Source organism: Harpia harpyja, chromosome 1 (assembly GCF_026419915.1).
Source record: "Harpia harpyja isolate bHarHar1 chromosome 1, bHarHar1 primary haplotype, whole genome shotgun sequence".
Classification (NCBI taxonomy): domain Eukaryota; kingdom Metazoa; phylum Chordata; class Aves; order Accipitriformes; family Accipitridae; genus Harpia; species Harpia harpyja.
Genome location: NC_068940.1, coordinates 126356 through 147814, shown reverse-complemented (window position 1 = coordinate 147814; position 21459 = coordinate 126356). Strand labels below are relative to the sequence as shown.

At 45.6% G+C, this 21459-nt stretch overlaps 2 long non-coding RNA genes across 2 annotated transcripts; both read left to right on the top strand.

The window, feature by feature from the left end:
• The first annotated feature begins 272 nt into the window (after positions 1-272).
• On the top strand, positions 273-2924 carry LOC128144305 (uncharacterized). Its single transcript, XR_008236047.1, has 4 exons — positions 273-378; positions 892-1162; positions 1340-1445; positions 2558-2924. It is a non-coding gene; the product is annotated as an uncharacterized LOC128144305 (long non-coding RNA).
• Positions 2925-3388: 464 nt separating this feature from the next.
• Positions 3389-14829, top strand: LOC128144334 (uncharacterized). Its single transcript, XR_008236054.1, has 4 exons — positions 3389-4046; positions 4817-4851; positions 14242-14325; positions 14701-14829. It is a non-coding gene; the product is annotated as an uncharacterized LOC128144334 (long non-coding RNA).
• The last annotated feature ends 6630 nt before the right edge of the window (positions 14830-21459 follow it).

The following is a 21459-nucleotide window of genomic DNA, read 5'->3' as shown; positions in this document are numbered from 1 at the left end:
CGCCGGCGTGGGGGTGGGCGGAAACGGAAGCGGCGTCCCCTCGGAGCATGCCGGGAGCTGTAGTTTCCGCGGACTCGGCGGCCGGGCAGCCGCGTGGCTCTCGGGCGCGGCGTAGTCCTCGCTGCTGCTGCCGCCGCCGCGGCCCCCGGAGTGCGACCAGGTCAGACTCAGGAGCGTTGCCGGTTTCGCGTGGTTTTCCGCGGGCTTCCCGCTGCGCCCGCTCCCCGACCAGCCCTCCCGGGCGCATGCGCCGTCCTGCGCGTGGGGCAGCCCGGCGTTGGCGCGCCGGCTCCGGCCCCTCCGGCGCATGCGCGGTCCCCGGGAGCAGCGTGGCGGCGCGCGGGTCTCGGCGGCAGCGGGCGAGCGCCGGGACCGCGGGTGAGGCGAGCGATCCCCTCCGGCGGGGGCGGGGGCGGGGGCGAGGGCGAGGGGTGCCTCCTGCCCGCTGGCCGCCCGGGGCTGGCGGGACGGGAAGCTGCGAAGCGGCCGCCGCGGCAGGCTGCCGGTCCGCCGGAGGCGAGCCGGGCCAGGGCAGCGCCGGGGAGTTCCCCGAGAGAGAGCCGGTAGAAGGGAAGAGGGGACGGAGGCGGGCACCCCCCAGGCGCGGCCAGCGGGCGCCCGCCCGAGTCGCCAGAGCTCCCCCGGCCCCGCTCGGCCCGTGCGGCTGCCCCCTGCTCCAGCCCCTCCCCTGAAGCCTGCGCTGTAGCCGCAGGCAGCCCCCGAGCCCTGTCGCGAGGGCAGCAAGCTGGCCCTGCGGTGGTCTGGAGTCTCCCTTAACGGGGGTGCCGTTAGCAGCGGCGCGGGGAATGAGTGGCGTCTGCGGAAGGAGGGGCTCCGGCCAGGGTCGAGCTGCGGTAATAATGGTCACTGCTGCCTCTTTCCCTCTCCCAGAGGCCACGCTGTGGGTGCGGTTGTCTGTTCGTCCCCTGGGGATGCCGTTGACTGCAGCAGCCTCAGGCTTGCGTGGGCTGTCTCTGCCTGGCCTCCCTCTCCTCGCGGCGCGGGAGCGCAGAGGGACAGGTGGAGCGCTTACTGGCTGTGGACAGGAGCTGCTGAAGCTGACGCTGAAGCTGGAGAGGCCACAGAATGGTAAAGCTGCTGAAGAATAAAATAAAGAGGATCCAGCCACCAGCTGCAGACAGGAGATAGCCTGCCTCTCCAGGTGAGGATGGATCCTTCCTAGTGTAGTCCTCAGCAGGTCCGATCACCAGTGTGCACGGCAGGGTCTGTATGCATAACCAAAACCACAGTACAGCCATGTAGTGTGTGTGCATGTGAGGCTGTGTTTCTAGGAAGCCTCATATTGTAAGAGCTGGAAGACACCAATCTATTCTCTTAGGTGGATGACAGTCAAGTGAGTGCAGCTACAGAGGAGGAAGGGAGAGGGAGAGAGAGACAGACATGTCTGAACTGTCAAATTCTCCCAGCAGCTCCAACAGCAGGAGGTACAGCGAGTCCTGGACCCCTGGGGCTGTGTCACCCCTCTTCTGCATCTCAGTCCCTCCCTGCCCCCACCTTCTCTTTCTCTCACTGCTTTAATTTTTTTGTGTTTTTTTTTTTTCTGTACCTCTCCCTTTCTTGTTCTCTAAGTCCCCCTCTTTCTCTGTTGTTCTGCCTCTCTGTTTTCTTTTTCTCTCTGCACTTCTGACCTGTCCCATCCCTCTTTTTTTTATTCTCTGTCTTTGCCTTGCAGCCCATCACTCCTTTGTCTTTCTCCATCTATCCGTCTGTCTTCTTATCCCAATCTTGTTAATTCCTCCCTGTCTGCCCTTTAGCCCTTCACAATTCCCACCGCTCTCACCTGTCTGATGCTGTGTCTCTATTTTTAAATTCCTTTCTCTGCCCTGTATTCTGGATACACTTTTACTTTCTTAGATTCTCTTGTTCCAGGTCCCTGTCCCTATGTTTTAACTTCTTCCCTCACTGTCCCATAGCCCATTTTTGTCTTTATTATTCTCTCTCTGTCTGGTTCCCTGTCCCTATTCTTTATTTCCCCTCTCTCTCCCCTTTAGATCATCAGTGTTTTTGATATTTCTCAGTCTCTCTCATCTACCTCACTGTCCCGTTTTTTAATTCTTCCGTTTGCCCTGTGGCTCATCACTAATATTTGTTTTTATCCATCTCTCTGTCTGGTACCCTCTCCTTTTTTATTAGTTCCTCCTCTCTGTCCTGTAGCCCATTGCTATTTCCCCACCCTGTCTCTCTCTGTCTCCCTTTCCTTACTTTTCAATCCCGCCTCTCTGCCCTGTAGCCGATCACTGTTGTAGTGAGTTTGTGTGGCAAGCTGGGGCAGGGGAGTGGATAGGGGCTGCAGGGGTGGGTTCTGTGAGAAGACACCAGGACTTGCCCCCATGTTGGGCACAGCCAGTTCCAGCTCCAAGATGGAGCTGCTACTGGTCAAAGCTGAGCCAACCAGCAACGCTGGTAGCACCTCTGTGATATTTAAGAAGGGCTAAAAAAAAGCTGTGCAGAAGCTGTCAGTCCTGCAGACACCAAGGTCAGTGAAGAAGAAAAAGGAGGTGGTGATCCAGGTCCTAAAGCAGAGATTCCCCTGCAGCCTGCAGTGAAGACCATGGTGACACAGGCTGTCCCCCTGCAGCCCACGGAGGTCCATGGCGGAGCAGATATGCACCCTGCAGCCGATGGAGGACCCCTCGCCAGAGCAGGCGGATTCACCCGAAGGAGGCTGTGACGCTGTGGAGAGGAGCCCACACTGGAGCAGGTTTTCTGGCAGGACCTGCGGCCCCATGGGAGTGACACCACACTGGAACAGAAGAAGAGCACAAAGAAGGAAGGAGCAGCAGAGACAACTTGTGATGAACTGACTGCAACCCCCCCCCCCTTCTCCCCCTGTGCTGCTCGGTAGGAGGAGGTAGAGAAGTCAGGAGTGAAGATGAGCCCAGGAAAAAAAGAGAGGGGTGGGGGGAAGGTGTTTTTCAGATTTGTTCGTATTGTACTCTGATTTTGACTGACAATAAATTAATTTCCCCAAGTCGAGTCTGTTTTGCCTGTGACAGTAATTGGTGAGTGATTGCTCTGTCCTTATCTTGACCCACAAGCTTTTTTGTTGTATTTTCTACCCTCCGGTCTTGTTGAGGAGGGGGAATGGTAGAGTGGCTTGGTGGACGCTCGTCAGCCAGCCAAGGTCAACCCACCACAGTTTCCTTCTCTCAGGCTCCCTGTCCCTATTTTTAAAATCTGGCCTATGTTTCTTGTATGTCGTCACTTTTGAAACTTTCTACTTCTCCATCCTTATTTAAATTCTTGCATGTTTCTTAAACCCAGTTGCTTTTTAAATTTTCTTGCTACTTTTCCTTCTTTTTGTCTCCCTGACCTTATTTTAATTTCTCACCCTGTTGCTTTTCAAATTTCGTTCTTATGTCTCCCTCTATGCAGCTCCATGTACCTACTTTTTGATTCTTGTACCCTGTTGCTTTCAAAATTTTCTGTTTCCTTCTATCCATCTCCCTGTCTCTAGTTCTTAACTCTTCCCTCTCTGTCCTGTACCCTGTCACTTCTTAGATTTTCTTTCTACCTCTCCCTCTTTCTGTCTCCCTGTGCCTATTTGTTAGTTCTTGCCTATGTTTCTCATATGCTGTTGCTTTTTGAAAATTTTCTCTCTACCTGGCTCCCTGTTTCTGTTTTCTAGTTCTTGCTGTTTCTTCTCCCATATCACTTGAGAATGTTTCCCTGTCCCTTGTCCTGTCTTTATCTTGTTGTCCTGCCAGTCCCTTCACCTTCTCTCCCCCACTTCCTATTATTTATTCCTCCATCTCCATCCCTGTTGTTTTGCTCAGTCTCTCTGTGCTTCTCTCTCTACACTGTTTTCCTGCTTCTCGTCCCTCTCTTGTTCCCAGCATCCCATTTTCTGGCTCCCTGTCTTGCACCTCTGTGTCCCTCTGTCCTTCCTCCTGCTTTACTCTTCCCTTTTATCACCCCATCCTGCTGCCTTTGGGCACTGAGCCTTGTAGCCAACTCATTGCCAGGATTTCTTATATGCATTAATGAATAAATTTTTCCTGCCTCCTCTGTGTCCCTGGATGTGGGTAGGTGCAGGGGCAGGGATAATATGCTGTGGGGCTTTGGCAATGGCCCCTGTTCCTGATGGGCTCCAGCTGGGGCTGGGATGGCCCCAGGTGTGGCCAGTGAGGTTGAGGATGGGGCTGGCCCTGCTGTGTGAAGGGGCTCCAGCTGTAAAGGGGGCTGCCTGGGCAGGGGAACTGGCCGAGGAGGGAGTGCAAGGGGGTCTGGCTGGTAGGTGCCTGCAGCAAGGAATGGCCAGTCCCCGTGGCAAGGAAGGATCCCTCTGAGCTGTTCCTGGCCTCTGTTGGCTACATGCGTGAGCTGCCATGTATCAAGGAAGCCTTGTGGATGAGGAGCATTGAGGCGTCCGCTGCGTGCTGCCGAGTGGGTGAGGGTCAGGCAGCCGGCACTGGGGAGGAGGAAGGGGCAGAGGCAGAGAGAGAAACGTCGGGGCGGTGAAGGTCTCCTGCCGGCACCAGGAGCTGTGGTGAGTCGCACATCCTCTCCTCTACATCCTGGCCCACCTCCGCCTCCCTTCCTCCGTCTCCCTCTCTGCCTGCCCACCTATGTGTATGGCTCCTCAAAACTTGTTATTCTTCTGTCAACTCTGCCCAGTACCCTGTTGCCTTTTAAATGTTTAATATGCCTCTCTCTAACCAGCTGCTTCTCCCTGTTTTTTATTTTTTCTGCACCGCCTTGTACCCCATTACTTTTAAAATTTAATTTCTATGTTTTCCCCTCTCTGTCTCCCTGACCCTATATTTTAATTCTTCCCTCTTTGTCCTGTACCCAGTTGCTTGAGACTGGCTGGGCATCGGTCAGTTGGTGGTAAGCAAATGTTTTCATTTGCTGGGTTTTTTTTTTCTGTTACAACTTTTAAAAAAAAGTCTTTTTAATTATTAAACTTTTTATATCAACCCATGAGTTTCTCACATTTACCCTCCTGATTCTCCCCCTATCCCACTGTAGGAGGGAGTAAGTGAGCAGCTGTATGGTACTTAGTTGCCAGCCAGGGTTAAACCACGATGCTACATCTACATTTATGAAGCTGCCTGTTGCTATTTTTTCATTATTTCCTGTCTGTTGTGTACCCTGTTGCTTTGAAAATTTGCTTTCTATGTCTACTTTTATCCAGTTTACTGTCTTTATTTTTTATCTCTCTGTCCTGTGCCCCTGTGATACTTTTAAATTTCCTTTATATTTCTCAGTTTTAGTTCACTGTGGCTATTTTTAAAATTTTTTCTGTCCTGTACCCAATCACTTCTTAAATTTTCCTTCTATGTCTACTTCTATCGAGCTGTGTATCACTGTTTTTTAATTCTTTCCTCACTATTGTGTACCCCGTTGCTTTTTACTTTTTCTTTCTATGTCTACTTTAACCTATTCACTGTCTTTAAGTTATTCCTGTCTGTCATGTAGCCCATCACCTTTTAAATTTTCTTCCTATGTCTGTTTGTTTAGTTAGCTGTCCCTATTTTTTAATTCTTTTGTCTCTGTCATGTACCCTGTTGTGCTGGTTTGGGCTGGGATAGAGTTGATTTTCCTCCCAGTAGCTAGTATGGGGCTACGTTTTGGAGTTGTGCTGAAAACAGTGTTGATAACACAGGGATGTTTTTGTTATTGCTGAGCAGTGCTTGCTCAGAGTCAAGGGCTGTTCTGCTTCCCACCCTGCCCCACCAGTGAGCAGGCTGGGGCTGAACAAGGAGCTGGGAGGGGACACAGCTGGGACAGCTGACCCCAACTGACCCAAGGGCTGTTCCAGACCATACGATGTCATGCTCAGCATATAAAGCTGGGGGAAGGAGAAGGAAGGGGGGACATTCAGAGCGATGGCATTTGTCTTCCCACGTAACCGTTACGCATGATGGAGCCCTGCTTTCCTGGAGATGGCTGAACACCCGCCTGCTGACGGGACGCTTCAAGGAATGAATTCCTTGTCTTGCTTTGCTCGTGCGCGTGGCTTCTGCTTTACCTATTAAACTGGCTTTATCTCAACCTGTGAGTTTTACTTTTTTTCTGGTTTTTCTCCCCCATCCCACTGCAGGGGGGCAGCGAGCAAGCGGCTGGGTGGTGCTTAGTTGCCAGCTGGGGTTAAACCATGACACCTGTCACTTTTTTCCAATTTGCTTTCTATGCCTACTTTAACCTATTCACTGTCTTTGTTTTTTAATTTTATCCTCTGTCCTGTACCATCTCACTTTTAACATTTTCTTTCTGTGTCTGTTTGTTTGCTGTCCCTATTTTTTAATTCTTTCCTGTATGTCCTGTAAGCAGTTGCTTTTTAAATTTTCTTTCTATGGCTAGTTTTATACAGTTCAACTGTCTATATATTTTTAGTTTTTTCATCTCTGTCTTGCACCTCATTGTTTTAAAAATTTTCTTTCCATCTCTCTTTATCTATTTTTCTCTCCCTATTTTTAAATATCTTTCCTGTCCTGTATGCCATAATTTTTTAAATTTTCCTTCTATGTCTACTTTTATCAAGCAGTGTATCACAGCTTTTTGATTCTTTCCTGGCTGTCGTGTACCCTGTCACTTCTTACATTTTCTTTCTCTGTGTCTCTCTATTATTCACCCTATCCTTATTTTTTATTTTTTTTCCTAGCCTTTCTTTAATGCTGTCACTGTTAAAATTTTCTTTCTGTGTCACCTTTTATCCAGTTCACTTTGTTTTTTAATTTTTCCGCTGTCTCGCACTCCATCACTTTTACATTTCCTTTCTATTTCTCTATTTAGTGTGCTGTCACTATTGTTTAATACTTTCTTGTCTGTCCTGTAGCCTGTTGCTTTTTAGATTTTGGTTCTACATCTTTATTTCTTTAGTTCGCTGTCCCTATTTTTCATTCTTTTCCATTTTTCCTTATTCCCATCACTTTTTAAAATTTTCTATCTCTGTTAACCAGTTCTGTCCCTATTTTTTAATTCTTTCCTGTCCTGTACCCCATCACTTTTTAAATTTTCCTTCTATGTCTACTTTTATGATGCTGCATATTACTGGTTTTTAATTCTTTCCTGTCTGTCCTATACCGCATCACTTTTAAAATTTACTTTCTATGTATCTCTCTCTTTTTCAGCCTATCAATATTTTTAAATTTTTTCCTTTGTCTTAGACTCCATTGCTTTTAAAATTTCCTGTCTGTTTTAGTTTGCTGTCCCTATTTTTTTCCCTTTAATTCCTTAATGCTGTGCTTTTAAAATGGTCTTTCTATGTCTTCTTTTATCCAGTAACTGTTTCTATTTTTTAATTCTTTCCTGTGTCATGAACTGCATTGCTTTTAAAATTTTCTATGTCTACTTTTATGTAGTTCACTGTCCCTATTTTTCAATTTTTTCTCTCGTAATTCTTTTACTTTTCAAATCTTTTTTTCTAGGTGTACTTTTATCTTGTTTTCTGTCCCTATTTTTAATTTTTTCCTGTTTACTGTATCTTGTCACTTTTAAAATTTCCGTTCTATGTCTACTTTTATCAAGATGTCACTCCCTTTTTTTAAATTTTCCTGTCTGTCCTGTACCCCATCTCTTTTAAATTTTCTTTCCTCGTCTATTTTTAGCCAGTTTGCTGTCTTTATTTTTTAATCCATTCTAGTATGTCCCATACTCAGTTGCTTTTAAAATTTTCTTTCTATGCCTTCGTCTGTCACATCTCACTTTCTCAGGATGACAACTCAGGTTTGCTGGTTCCCAGGTCAGGATTAAAGTGAAACGACACTAGGGATCCTTTAACTCACAAAACTCAACTTTATTCGCTCACCACAAAAATTGGCATGAAACTACATCAGTAAACTGTGTAACCTGTGCTAACCCTACATCACCAAACATATACTACAGGCCTTGCTTATTTTGGGATCACTTCAGGGAAGACAAGAAGGAGAGCCCTCCGGTCGAGTCACGAGGTTCAGAGCAGACCCCTTTGCTTTCTAGACTCCTTCTCACAGAGGAGCCTGGGGGCAGCTGGATTCACTCCTAGTCCCAGACTTGGTCAACGGTTTATGTTTACAGGGATAAAATGTAGGGATTATAGAAAAGGAAAAAGAAAGAGAGAAACAAGACAGAGAGAAGAGAAAGATTTCACCAGTCCTGGGTGCAGCATTGGTTCAGTCAACTGAGGGGTCCAGTCCTGCTGGACTTGCACACCTGGGGCTTCAGTTTGTGTCCTTTTATCGTCCTTGCCCCTCCTTCGGGCAGGCACTCAAACTTGTTAGGTTAATTAGGTGTCATAAGTGAGTGGTGTGTGAGCCTTTGGGACTTGGGGGTCGTTTGGGGGGTAACTTCCCCTTCCCTGCAGATGTGATCTTTTGTCATGCATGGTGAGCTGTCCTGCTCAGCATATCAGAACAGCATTATCAGAACAGGGAGCTGTGCACCCTCTGGCATGCCCTTCCCCTCCTGTTGCTGATGGGTGCTGATCCGCTTCTTTTCACCTGTGGTTCCTTGCTATGCAGGGTTCCTTGTTATGCAGAGTTTGTTGTTAAGCAGAACTTGCCCCACCATGATGTTTGAGACATTAACTCTTTCAGCCTCTCACACCGTCTATTTAGGGGTTTTTGCTATTTTAAAATTTTTTCCTCTCTTAATGCCTTCACTTTTGAATTTTGTTTCTTTGTTCACTTTTATGTATTTTTCTGTCTCTATTGTTTCCTTTTTTCCTATCTGTTCTCTGTTATGACTTTTAAAATTTTCTATGTCTACTTTTATCAAGATGTCTAACCCTATTTTTTTATTTCCTGTGTCCTGTTGCTTTTATTTTTTTATCTACTTTTATCCAGTTCACTGTCTTTATATTTTATTCTAGTCTGTGCTGTGTAATTTAAAAATGCTGTCACTTTTAAAATTTTGTTTTAGTTTGATGTTCCCATTTTTTTTCCTTTATTTTCTTAATCTTGTTGCGCTTTAATTTTTTTTTTTCTCTACATCTGCTTTTATCTACCTCCTGTCCCTACTTTTTAATTCTTTCTTGTCTGTTGGTGTCCTGATTTTGGCTGGGACAGAGTTAATTTTCTTTCTAGTAGCTGGTATAGTGTTATGGTTTGGATTTATTTTGAGAAGAATGTTGATAACTGTCCTGGGTTCAGCTGGGATAGAGTTAATTTTTACAGGAACCTGGGAGGTGGGGGGGCATAGCCGGGGCAGCTGACCTGAACTAGCCAAGGAGCTATTCCATACCATGTGACATCATGCTTGGTATATAAATGGGGAGCGGGCCGGGGGGAGCGCTCTGGACTTTCTGTGGGGGAAGTGGTGGAGCGTCGCGTTCCGGGTGGTGAGCAGTTGCACTGTGCATCACACTTTTTGTATATTCTTTCATTAGTACCGTTGTTGTTTGTCCCAGTAAACTGCCCTTATCTCAACCCTCGAGGTTCCAGGTTTTTTTTCTTTTCTCTCCTCCGTCTCCTCCCTATCCCACCGGAGGGGGTGGGAGGAGTGAGCGAGCGGCTGCGTGGTGCTTTGTTACCGGCTGGGCTGAAACCACGACAATAACACACTGGTGTTTTCAGTTGTTGCTAAGTAGTATTTAAAACAAGTCAAGTATTTTTCAGCTTCTCATGCCCAGCCAGCAAGAAGGCTGGAGGGGCACAAGAAGTTGGGAGGGGACACAGCCAGGACAGCTGACCTAAACTGGCCAAAGGGATATTCCGTACCTTATGATGTCATGCACAGTATATAAACTGGGGGGAGTTGGCTGGGGGTGGGGAGCAGGGGCCCCAGATCGCTGCTTGGGAACTAACTGGGCATCGGTAGGTGAGCGGTGAGCAATTGCATTGCACATCGCTTGTTTTGTATATTATCTCCAAGTATTATGTTTTGTATATTATTATCTCCAATTATTTTATTATTATCTTCATTTCTGTCCTATTAAACTGTCTTTATATCAACCCACAAGTTTTACTTTTTTTTTTTCCCCTCGATTCTCTCCCCTAACCCACTGGGTGGTGGTGGGAGTGAGCGAGCGGCTGCTTAGTTGCTGGCTGGGGTTAAACCACAACAGTTGGGTAGGCTGTCAATTTTAGAATTTTCTTTATGTCTCCATTTACTTAGTTTGTTGTCTCTATTTTTAAATTTTTTTCCTCCTTTAATGCCTTCCTTCTTGAATTTCTTTTCTATGTCTACTTTTATGTAGTTTTCTGTCCCTATTTTTAAATTTTTCTCCTGTGCCTTGTACCCTTTTATTTTTTTTAAATTTTCTTTCTATGTCTACTTTTATTTTTTGGGGGGCTCTTTTCTTGGTTCATCCTCAGGCTTTAGAGGGTCTCCTCGGCATGCTTTTATCTCTGGGGTGTAATTTGCACCCCCCTTGGTTTGTCAGAACGTTGCCTCTTCCTCAGAGCAGTCTTTTTGTCCTCTCTTCCATCTCGCTTGCCTCCAGTGGGTCAGTCTCCCTCATGATACCTGTACCGTGTTCAGATCTCCTCCCGAGTATCTTTGTGCCCTCGAGCCTTCTTCTGTGTCTCTGTCTACCTCAGCACCCCTCTATTTCTGTCACAATGCTTCCTGCGAGCATCCTTCTGTTCCATCGCTATCCTTGAGTTCTGTAGCAGGCTTTGTTTCTTTCGTATTCAGAGACAATTCTTCCTGAGGCTTTCATTGTGCCCCAGAGCACTCTTACCTTATTCACTGCCATCTTGGATGTCTCCATTCTGTCGCTCATCCCCTGAGGACATCTGTACATTGCTGGGACACCTTCTTGAGTTTTGCATTGTGTCCCAGAGCTGCCTTCTGTCTTTCACTCTCAGCACCCTTCTTCTCCCATCATCATGCCTCCTGAGGCCATCCTTGTGCCCCACAGCCCTCTTTTGGCTCTGTTGTGCACTTTGCACCCTTCTCCCTCCCTGAGAACCTTTCCTGATGCCATCTTTCATCTCCAGAATGCTCATGTTGTCCTCTATGCTAGCTAGCATACCTCTGTTCAGTCCCTAGTCCCCTGAGGACACCTGTAGTCTATTCAAATCCCTTCTGGACTTCTTCATCATGGCCTCGAGCCTTCTTTTGCCTGTCCCTCTCAGAAGCCCTCTGCTACTGTCACAATGTCTCCCGAGGTCTTAGATTTTCCCTGCAGCACACTTTTAGCTCTGTAAGCCCCCTTTGGACTCATTTTGTTGCAATTGCACCTCTCTGATACTGAAAAGCCGGTCAAAGAAACTCTCTAAGACTTGTTTTGGAGTTTTAGAAAGCAGGCATTCTTTATTGCAGCGCTGGATGCACGGGGGATATTTCCACCTAGTGTGCATACCACAGCTTTAGCACAAACAGGTTATATAGAATAACTAATTGCATATTAATCAGATTAGTATACATATACATAACAATGATTGCAACTGATTATCTTAGTACTGCCTACATCCTATCATACGCAATGAAGGATCCATTTGAGGCAAAGGGCTGCTTTTACGACCACCGACCCATTTGAAGTTCCTGTTGGCTGTCCTTGAAGTCTTTATTCTTGTCCTTGTTCTTTGATCTTGAAGCTTAATGCAGTTTCAATCACATGTGGTCAGTTTCAGCATTGTTCTCATCTAGTGTACAGGACCATCTAGTCATAAGAGCAAAGAACTGCAAAACTTATGAATAATTACTAGTTAATCACTTGACTACACTTTTGTAACTATGTCCCCAGCTACCCGTTGTCTACTGTTTCAACCATAATGTTAATATATGATCATTTATCAAATCTCACTTATACAGTTATCTAGCAGCAAACCAGTTTTCATCAGTCTACCTTCTAAAGGATGTGTCGTATTGTGAGCTGACCTGTTTAGCTCGAGTCCTAATTAGGGCACCTGCTAGCCTCTCCCTTTGCTGGAATTCTTCTACTCATTTGGTGTTACTTTTTTAATATGCTGAAATACAATTTGTGATTTTAATTTTTCAGATGTGTTGTCGTAAGGGTGTGGTGATGCTCAGCAGATGCCCCATCCTGTGGGAAGCACCCCCTCCATGGGGCAGGCAGTGTGGATTATCTGGCGTTGGGTCAAGAACCCAGAGTGGAATTGCTGTTGGAGATTATCCCAGACGAGTTTACCTACTGTGGATTACGTGGGTGGAGCCCCTGGTGAAGGTAAACCTCATGCATGCCCCCCCCATCCTGTGCATGTTCTTGCGCACATATCTTTCCACCCCAAACTATCCATCTAACCCACCTTCCATGCGAGTTTTTTCCCATGTCGATTGGTGGGGGTGTCACCCCCTTCCCCCCACCCACCGGGTATCCCTGAAGTTCCATGTTTTCTTGGTGTCATTTGTGGCTGCTGTCCCCACGTAAACTGCGGGGGGCGTGGCTGCTGCCGACCCTTTGCTGCATGACTGCAGGGGGCGTTGTTGCCCCACGCCCCCAGCCTGTCCCTGTGGGGCATGGCTGCTGCCTGGTCCCCCCTGTGTATTTCCATGTTTTTTTGGTGTCTTTTGCGCTTTGGGACTCTTGTACCTCTGTTAAGGGAGTCAGTTGGAGACACGCTCAGGGGGACTCTGAATCATTGGCTATTCACAGTAAATAATTTATTTTGCAACCAGAGATATTTTGGAGATGGAATTCTTAAGGGATCTAATTCTGCTTTTTGATTCATTCCTGTCCAGAAGGTAGTTCTGGTAGAAGTTAGGTGGTATGCACAGTCTTGCTAGAAATGAAGCATAACCCCAGAGTGTTTTGGCTTTTTTATAGGAAACTAAAGCACATCAATTTTGATAACAACATTGTCATTGCATTTAATGAGCTAGTTTCTTACATAGTTTAGAAGGACATATATTGTTTTCTATCTACACCCCAGAAAAATTAAGTTTAATTCTCTACCCGGTCACATTGCTGATGCAATAGGTGTAGCTGTAGTACAGGAGCAAGTAGTGTCATTTCCTGCAGGGGTTACTTTCTCTGTTCAGGGCTTTGCTTGCTGTAAATTTAAGGCAGGTGAGAACAGTGCTGCTGCTCCTCCAGCTGACTTCATACCTTCTGGTGGTTTGCCCTTCCCCTTTCCCAAGGGATTGTGCTAAGGGTGGTGGGTGGAGGGTTAGGGTATTTGAGCCACAGCCTCTGCTGAGGGAGCTCATTGTGCTCCTGGGTTTCTCTGGTGTTGGTGCTCAGCTCTTCCTTGGGTCCTTTGCAGCTTTTGAGCTGGCTCAGCCCTTTGGGAAGAGGTGTCTGCCTGAGGTAAGAGCTTCAGGACCAGTCAAGGTTCAGCAGCATGTGTAGTAAAAAGTAACACTTGTATGCAGCTTTTTTTTTTCCTCTCTTTTTTTCAGGTCAGTAATTTTGTTTTGAGTGTTCAGGGGTAGAAAGAGGGTTTAATAGTATGCTTTTTTTTTTTTTTTAATTCTTCATGCATTGTGTTTTCCTGGAATTCCCAACTTTATTGAAAACGGAACCTTGTTTTTTTCACCAGTTCTGCTGTATGCTGTGTAAGTTGCTGATATCTCTCTTAACGGGACCGATGATGACGTTGTTTAGCAGGGGTTAGAGTGAACATCTTATATGCATCTGTATATGGAGTTTTAGTATTTCTGAAGAAAGCAGAAGGGCCAGGAGGCACAGTGCCTTTCAGGCCCTGGGATGCCTCGTCACCTTTCCTCATTGCCCACAGAATGCCATGTTGTCCCTAGAACCTTTGCAGCTTGTGGCAAGCCCCTCGTGGATTATAAGCCTTAGGACTTAACTTTATTTTGTGGACGTGTGGCAGAGCTCAGAGTCTCTGGGAAGTTGTGAGTTAGGAGGTGCCCCCAGAATTTGGGATGTGGCTCAGAAGAGCGGCTCCTGAGGAGTAGCCACTGAAGGGGGTTCAGGGGTGCAAATGGAGGGCAGGAGGTGTCAGGAAGCAGTGGGGTTGCTTTCCTGACAGTTGAGAAGAAGAAAAGGGGTTTCTAAAGTTTTGGGACTGATGGGGAAAGGGAGGAGGGTTCACCAGCCTTTCTCAGATGAGTTTTGCAGTTGAATTTGGATGTCATAGAATGGTTTGGGTTGGAAGGGACCATAAAGATCCTCTGGTTCCAACCCCCCCAGCAATGGGTAGGGACACCTTCCGCAAGACCAGGTTGCTCAAAGCCCCATCTGACCTGGTCTCGAATGCTTCCAGGGAGGGTGCATCCGCAGGTTCTCTGGGCAACCCGTTCCAGTGCCTCGCCACCCATAGTGAGAAACTTCTTCCTAACACCTAAACTAAATGTACCCTCTTTAGGACTAAAGTTGTTACCACCTTGTCCTATTGCTGTACACCCTTGTAAAAAGAGCCTCTCCAGGTTTCTTATAGGCACCCTTTACATACCATGAAGTCTGCTATAAGGTCTCCTGCAAAGCTGCATGCCAGTGAGCGGTCCGAGAAGGTGAGGCGGTTGTCGGTCGGGTCAGTGTTGAACAGCAAAGTATTATGCGGCTGCTCGGTTAAGCATTTACCTTCTGTTTTGGAGGCGCTGTGTGGGCTATCTTTGAATTGGATGAGCGTTTGAGGAGAGCTGTGGATTAGCGAGGAGGAGCGTGGGGCCGATGACTTCTCATGAGCGCCATGCTAATTTGGTGTGTCTTGGTACCTTAGGTACCACGAGTGACGATGGCTGCAGGGTCTGATTCTGGAATGAGCGGGGAAGTGAACACGGTGGCGCTTGTGAGGAGGGGGGAGTTGGGGAAGTAGTTGGCGTTGGCTGGCAGGATGCTTACTCCCTTTTCTGGTTTATTTTTTTTCTGTGCTTGTTCTATTGCAGATGTTGAAGACCAATGTGTCACCTTGAGGAACATCCCAGTTAGCCTGTGTGGTTTTTGTGGAGGATGGACTCAGCCCCTCGGCCCTCTGAAAGCTACGTTGAGGGACCAGGGCTGGGGAGAGGCTGGGAGGAAGGGACGAAGCTGGGAATTGCAGGGAGGGAGGGGTTTTAAAGTTAGCGCAGGAGAGAGGGCTGTCCCAAAGCAGTCCCCTTTAGGCAGGCAAAGGGAGCGGGTTGCTTTTCAGCGCGAGACCTGCGTGTGCCGGGCAGGGCAGTTCCGACCTGTGTCCGCAGTGGTGTGTAGTTTGCGTAGTCTGTCTTCTGTGCCTTCGACCTTCCTCGGGTCTCGATGTCCTCGTCGCGCTTTGCGCCGGAGGAGCGTGGCATGCGCTTTGGGCGCCGTCCCTAGGGTCTCGAATGCCCGTACTCATCGGCCCGGTGCTAATCGGGTGCTTCTTTTCTTGCGCTCGGAGCTCTAAAGCGTGGATCGGTCTCGGCGGGTTCCGGTCGGTCCTCTTCTGCGTCGGCAGCCCCGCTCTCTAGCCATCCGTTTTCTCGGACTGGGACTTCTTCCCCGCATCCTGACGTCCTTAGGTCTTGACGCCAGGCTTCTGGCACATCCGTCATCTGGGTTTTGACAGTGCCGTCTTGTAATGGGGTGTTACGTTCGACTCCTCTCCTCGGGGTCTGCCGTAGAGCCTCCTGGCCTCACGGTGGCGGCCCCGTAGGTCATCTTGCCCGACGGCGCCTCCCGTCCGGGGGTCATTCTTTTTGCTGAGAGTTTTCTCTCTCTTTGAATCGCCTCGTTGGTAGCGTTCCACGTGGCGAGGTTCTGCGCATGGGTGTGTTTGGCTTGGAGCTGCTCTGCCCGGGGATGTAGAGTCAGGGGTAGGTGGAACAGCGATAAGAGTCTATAGGTGAAATGATGTGCCTAGACTGTTTAGGTGAGGGTCGTACAGTCATCTCAGCTCAAGTAGGCGTCGGTGGGCTGTGTGGACAGCCGTGCCGATAGTGTTTTACGGAGACGATTGGAGCCGTGTGGCAGGGGCTGTTGAGGGGTAGTGAAGTGGATTTGAATCTCTAAGGTGTTAAGTCTTGCACGTGATGGGCTTAAAGTTTTGCCCTGGGTTTTTTTTGGTTGGCGTGGTTTTTTTTTTTGTTTTGTTTTCATTTTAAGATGGCAGGCTGTAGTTGGACTCCAGATGGTCTTTGTAGATGGAATCAAGACCTCTGGAGTTGTTAAGCTCTTGCTCTGCATCCAGGTGACTTGTTCAATATGGTTTTTTTTTTAGGTGCGAAGGGACAAGATGCGTGCCAGAGAGCGACGGGGAAAGGCAGCGGAGCGCCGTAAGGAGGTGGGTCTGTGAGTGGAGTCAGAGGGAAGATGCGGCCGGTGGCTCTATGATTAGGTGATAGGGTTTTTACTTTTTTTATATTTTGAAGGTGCGAAGGAATGAGCGGAGCGGGCTGTCAGCACCGGAGGTGACTTGGCAAGTTGAGCCATGACTACTGGGTTGAAGCAACGGTTCCTTTGGAGGTGGTGTATTGTTGGTGAAGTTGGCAGCATCCCTTGTTATTTGTTTTTTGCAGGTGGTATGGAGGCTTCAACGTGGCAAGCTGTCGATGGCAGAGGTGGGGTGGTTGAGCGGCCAAGGTAAAGGAGAGGGAGTTGGGAATCGGTGCGGGCGGGCTGAGGTTTCGGGTGGTGTCTCGGCATGCGTCTTCTGCTTTGCTTTTTGCAGGTGGCGCACGCAGCCTTGGAGGGGCGAAGCCGCAGGCCGATGAGCAGTCTGAGAAGGTGAGGTGGTTGTGGGCTGGGTTGGTGTTGTATATCGAAGTATGATGGGGCAGTTTGGTTCAAGCTTTTCCCTTTTGTTTTGGACGCGCTGTGCAGGCCACCTTTGGAATTGGATGAGCGTTTGAGGTGAGCTGTGGATTAGGGAGGAAGAGTATGGGGCTGGTGACTTCTCACGAGTGCTATGCTAATTTTGTGTGTCTTGCTATCTCAGGTACCATGAGTGACGATGATCGTAGGTTCTGACTCTGGAATGAGCGGGTAAGCATAACACTGTGGTATGTGTCATTAAGTGGGGGGTTGGGAAAGTAGTTCGTGTTGTAGAGGAACGTGTGTGTTGTAGAGGAACGTGTTGTGAAGCTTTAGGGTTGCTACTGTAAAGCTGAGTTGTTGTTGTGTAAAGCTATTGTAAAACTTCAGGGTTGCTACTCTAAAACCCGTGTTGCGAAAACCATTATAAAACTTTGAAGTTGCTGTTGTAAAACCGTGTTGTAAAAAACCGTGTTGTGAAGGTTTAGGGGTGCTACTGTAAAACTGAATTGTAAAACTATTGTAAAACTTTGAAGTTGCTGTTGTAAAAACAATGTGTTGGAAATAACTGCGTTGTAAAAAGAACCGCGCGTTGTAAAAAGAACCGCGCGTTGTAAAAAGAAGCGCGCGTTGTAAAAACGACGTGTTGGAAATAACTGCGTTGTAAAAAGAAGCGCGCGTTGTAAAAACGACGTGCTGGAAATAACTGCGTTGTAAAAAGAAGCGCGCGTTGTAAAAACGACGTGCTGGAAATAACTGCGTTGTAAAAAGAAGCGCGCGTTGTAAAAACGACGTGCTGGAAATAACTGCGTTGTAAAAAGAAGCGCGCGTTGTAAAAACGACGTGCTGGAAATAACTGCGTTGTAAAAAGAAGCGCGCGTTGTAAAAACGACGTGCTGGAAATAACTGCGTTGTAAAAAGAAGCGCGCGTTGTAAAAACAAGTGTTGTGAAGCTTTATGGTAGCTACCGTAAAACTGTATTGAAACACGGTATTGTAAAACTTTAGTTGCTACTCTAAAACTGTGTTGTAGAAAAACGCGTTGTAGAAAAACGCGTTGTAGAAAAACGCGTTGGAAACAACAACCAACTGCGTTGTGAAGCTTTAGGGTAGCTACTGTAAAACAGTATTGTAAAACCGTGTTGCAAACCTATTGTAAAACCTTGAAGTTGCTGGTGCAAAACCGCGTTGTGCAAAACCGCGTTGTGCAAAACCGCGTTGTGCAAAACCGCGTTGTGCAAAACCGCGTTGTGCAAAACCGCGTTGGAAACAACAACCAACTGTGTTGTGAAGCTTTAGGGTAGCTACTGTAAAACAGTATTGTAAAACCGTGTTGCAAACCTATTGTAAAACCTTGAAGTTGCTGTTGCAAAACTGTGTTGTAAAAACCGTGTTGTAAAAAAACTGCGTTGCAAAAAAACGTGTTGTAAAAAAACGTGAAACTTTAGGGTTGCTACTCTAAAACTGTATTGAGAAATGGTATTGTAAAACTTTGAAGTTGCTCTTGTAAAACTGTGTTGACAAAAAACTGCGTTGTGGAAAACGTGTTGACAAAAAACTGCGTTGTGGAAAACGTGTTGACAAAATGGTGTTGTAAATAACTGTGTTTTAAAAACACGTGGTGTAAAAACAAGTGTTGTGAAGCTTTATGGTAGCTACTCTAAAACTGTATTGAAACACGGTATTGTAAAACTTTAGGGTTGCTACTGTAAAACTGTATTGTAAAACCGAGTTGTAAAACTGTATTGTAAAAGTATTGTAAAACATTGGAGTTGCTGTTGTAAAACTGAGTCGTAAATAATTGTGTTGTGAAGAAACGGCGTGGTGAAGAAACGGCGTGGTGAAGAAACGGCGTGGTGAAGCTTTAGGGTTGCTACCTTAAAACGGTATTGTAAAGCTGAGTTGTAAAACCGTGTTGTAAAACTGCATTGTAAAACTTTGTAGTTGCTGGTGTAAAACCGCGTGGTGTAAAACTGCGTTGTGAAGCTTTGTAGTTGCTGGTGTAAAACCGCGTGGTGTAAAACTGCGTTGTGAAGCTTTGTAGTTGCTGGTGTAAAACCGCGTGGTGTAAAACTGCGTTGTGAAGCTTTGTAGTTGCTGGTGTAAAACCGCGTGGTGTAAAACTGCGTTGTGAAGCTTTAGGGTTGCTACCTTAAAACGGTATTGTAAACTTTAGTTGCTACTGTAAAACTGTATTGAAACGCTGTATTGTAAAATGTTAGGGTGGCTACTGTAAAACTGTATTGTAAAACCGCGTTTTAAAACTATTGTAAAACCTTGAAGTTGCTGTTGTAAAAGTGTGTTGCGAAAAAGTGTGTTGCGAAAAAGTGTGTTGCGAAAAAACTGTCACAAAAAACTGTTGTAAATAATGTGTTGTAAAAAATCGTATTGTAAAAAACGTGTTGTGGAAAAACGTGTTGCGAAACTTTAGGGTTGCTACTCTAAAACTGTATTGGAAAATGTTATTGTAAAATTTTAGAGTTGCTGCTGTAAAACTGTATTGTAAAACCGTGTTTTAAAACTGTATTGTAAAACTATTGTAAAACTTTGAAGTTGCTGTTGTAAAACTGTGTTGTGTAAAACTTGTGTAAAAACGTCTTGTGAAAAAACTGTTGTAAAACAACTGTGTTGTAAAAAACCGTGGTGTAAAACCGCGTTGTAAAAAACCGTGTTGGAAAAACTGTGTTGGAAAACTGTGTTGGAAAAAATGTGTTGGAAAAAACGTGTTGAAATAACTGTGTGGGGAAAAACTGTGGGGTAAAAAACTGTGTTTTTAAAACACGTGGTATAAAAACACGTGTTGTGAAGCTTTAGGGTTGCTACTATAAAACTGTATTGTAAAAGTACTGTAAAACTTTAAAGTTGCTGTTTGAAAACTGTGTTGTGTAAAACTGTGTTGTAAAAAAACGTGTTGTGAAGCTTTAGGGTTGCTACCTTAAAAACGTATTGTAAAACTTCAGTTGCTACTCTAAAACTGTATTGAAACACGGTATTGTAAAACTTTAGGGTTGCTACTGTAAAACTGTGTTGTAAAACCGTGTTGTAAAACTATATTGTAAAACTATTGTAAAACTTTGAAGTTGCTGTTGTAAAACTGTGTTGTGTAACACTGTGGTGTGAAAAAACGTGTTGTGAAAAACGTGTTGCAAAAAACGTGTTGTGAAAAACGTGTTGCAAAAAACGTGTTGTGAAAAACGTGTTGCAAAAAACGTGTTGTGAAAAAACCGTGTTGCGAAAAACCCCTGTTGCTAAAAAATCTTGTTGCAAAAATAGTGTTGTAAATAACTGTGTTGTAAAAAAGTATGGTAAAAAAACGTGTTGTGAAAAAACATGTTGTGAAACTTTAGGGTTGCTACTCTAAAAGCGTATTGTGAAACTGTATTGAAAAACTTCAGAGTTGCTACTGTAAAACTGTATTGTAAAACCGTTTTGTAAAACTATTGTAAAACTTTGAAGTTGCTGTTGTAAAACCGTGTTGTAAAAAACCGTGTTGTAAAAAACGTGTTCTGAAGGTTTAGGGTTGCTACTGTAAAAGTGAATTGTAAAACTATTGTAAAACTTTGAAGTTGCTGTTGTAAAACTGTGTTGTAAAAACCAGTGTTGTAAAAAACGTGTTGAAAAAACATTGTTGGAAATAACTGTTTTGTAAAAACAGTGTTGGAAATAACTGTGTTGTAAAATAAATGTGTTTTAAAAACACGTGGTGTAAAAACGCGTGTTGTGAAGCTTTAGGGTAGCTACTGTAAAACTGAATTGTAAAACTGTATTGTAAACCTATTGTAAACCTGGAAGTTGCTGTTGTAAAACTGTGTTGTAAAAAACGTGTTGTAGAAAAATGTGTTGTAAAAAACTGTACTGTAAAAAAACTGTACTGTAAAAAAACGGTGTTGCCAAAAAATGGTGTTGCCAAATAATGTGTTGCAAAAAAACGTGTTGTAAAAAAAGTGTGAAACTTTAGGGTTGCTACTGTAAAACTGTATTGTAAAACTATTGTAAAACTTTGAAGTTGCTGTTGTAAAACTGTGTTGTGAAAAAACATGTTGTGAAAAAACATGTTGTGAAAAACTGTTGTGAAAAAACGTGTTGTGAAAAACCCTTGCTGAGTCCATATCCGGTACCCCGGTGGGTCTTTCTGTCCTGTCATCCGTTTGGTGCACCTCCATTTGGTCCCCGATCCCCTGAGGACACCTGTTCTTTGTTCAATTCCCTTTTGAGCTCCTTGCACCCCCAAGGCTTCTTTGGTCTCTCTGGCCCCTTCCGGATCTCTCTAATCCCTGCGACGATGCCTCTTGCTCTACTGGAGCCTTTTCCAAAGCCATCTTTGTGGTCCAAAGCAGTCTTTTTTTTTTTTTTTCCCACCTTACAGTATGTTTCTGTTTGGTGTCTGGTACCCCAAAGATGTCTATGGTCAGCTTAGATCTTCTCTTGAGTTTTTCAGAGGAGGCAATAGCCTTCATCTATTTTTATCGACACATCTCCCGTGGTGGTGTTTATTGTGTTTTGCAATTTAGTTTTGCTTTAGCTAGTAAGGTATTAATTAGGCTGCTTCATACAGTTCCTGGTACGTATCTTGAATTTCCCTGTTTTTTTGGTGGTTTCTGTCCTTTGGGAATCATCTAGTTCTCTTAAGGGAGTCAGTCAGAGAGACAATCATAGCGACCCTGAAATGTCAGCGATTTACCGTAAATAACTTACTTTGCAACCAGAGATATTTTTGAGAAGGGATTCTTAAGGAATGTAATTCTGGTTTGTGATTCAGTCCTATCCACAAGGTAGTTCTGGTAGAAGTTAGGCGGTACGTGCAGCCTTGCTAGAAATTGGTATGCACAGCCTTGCTAGAAATGAAGCGTAACCCTACAGCATTTTGGCTTTTTTTATAGGAAACTCAAGCACTTCAATTTTGATAACAGCTTTGTTATTGCATTTAATGAGCTA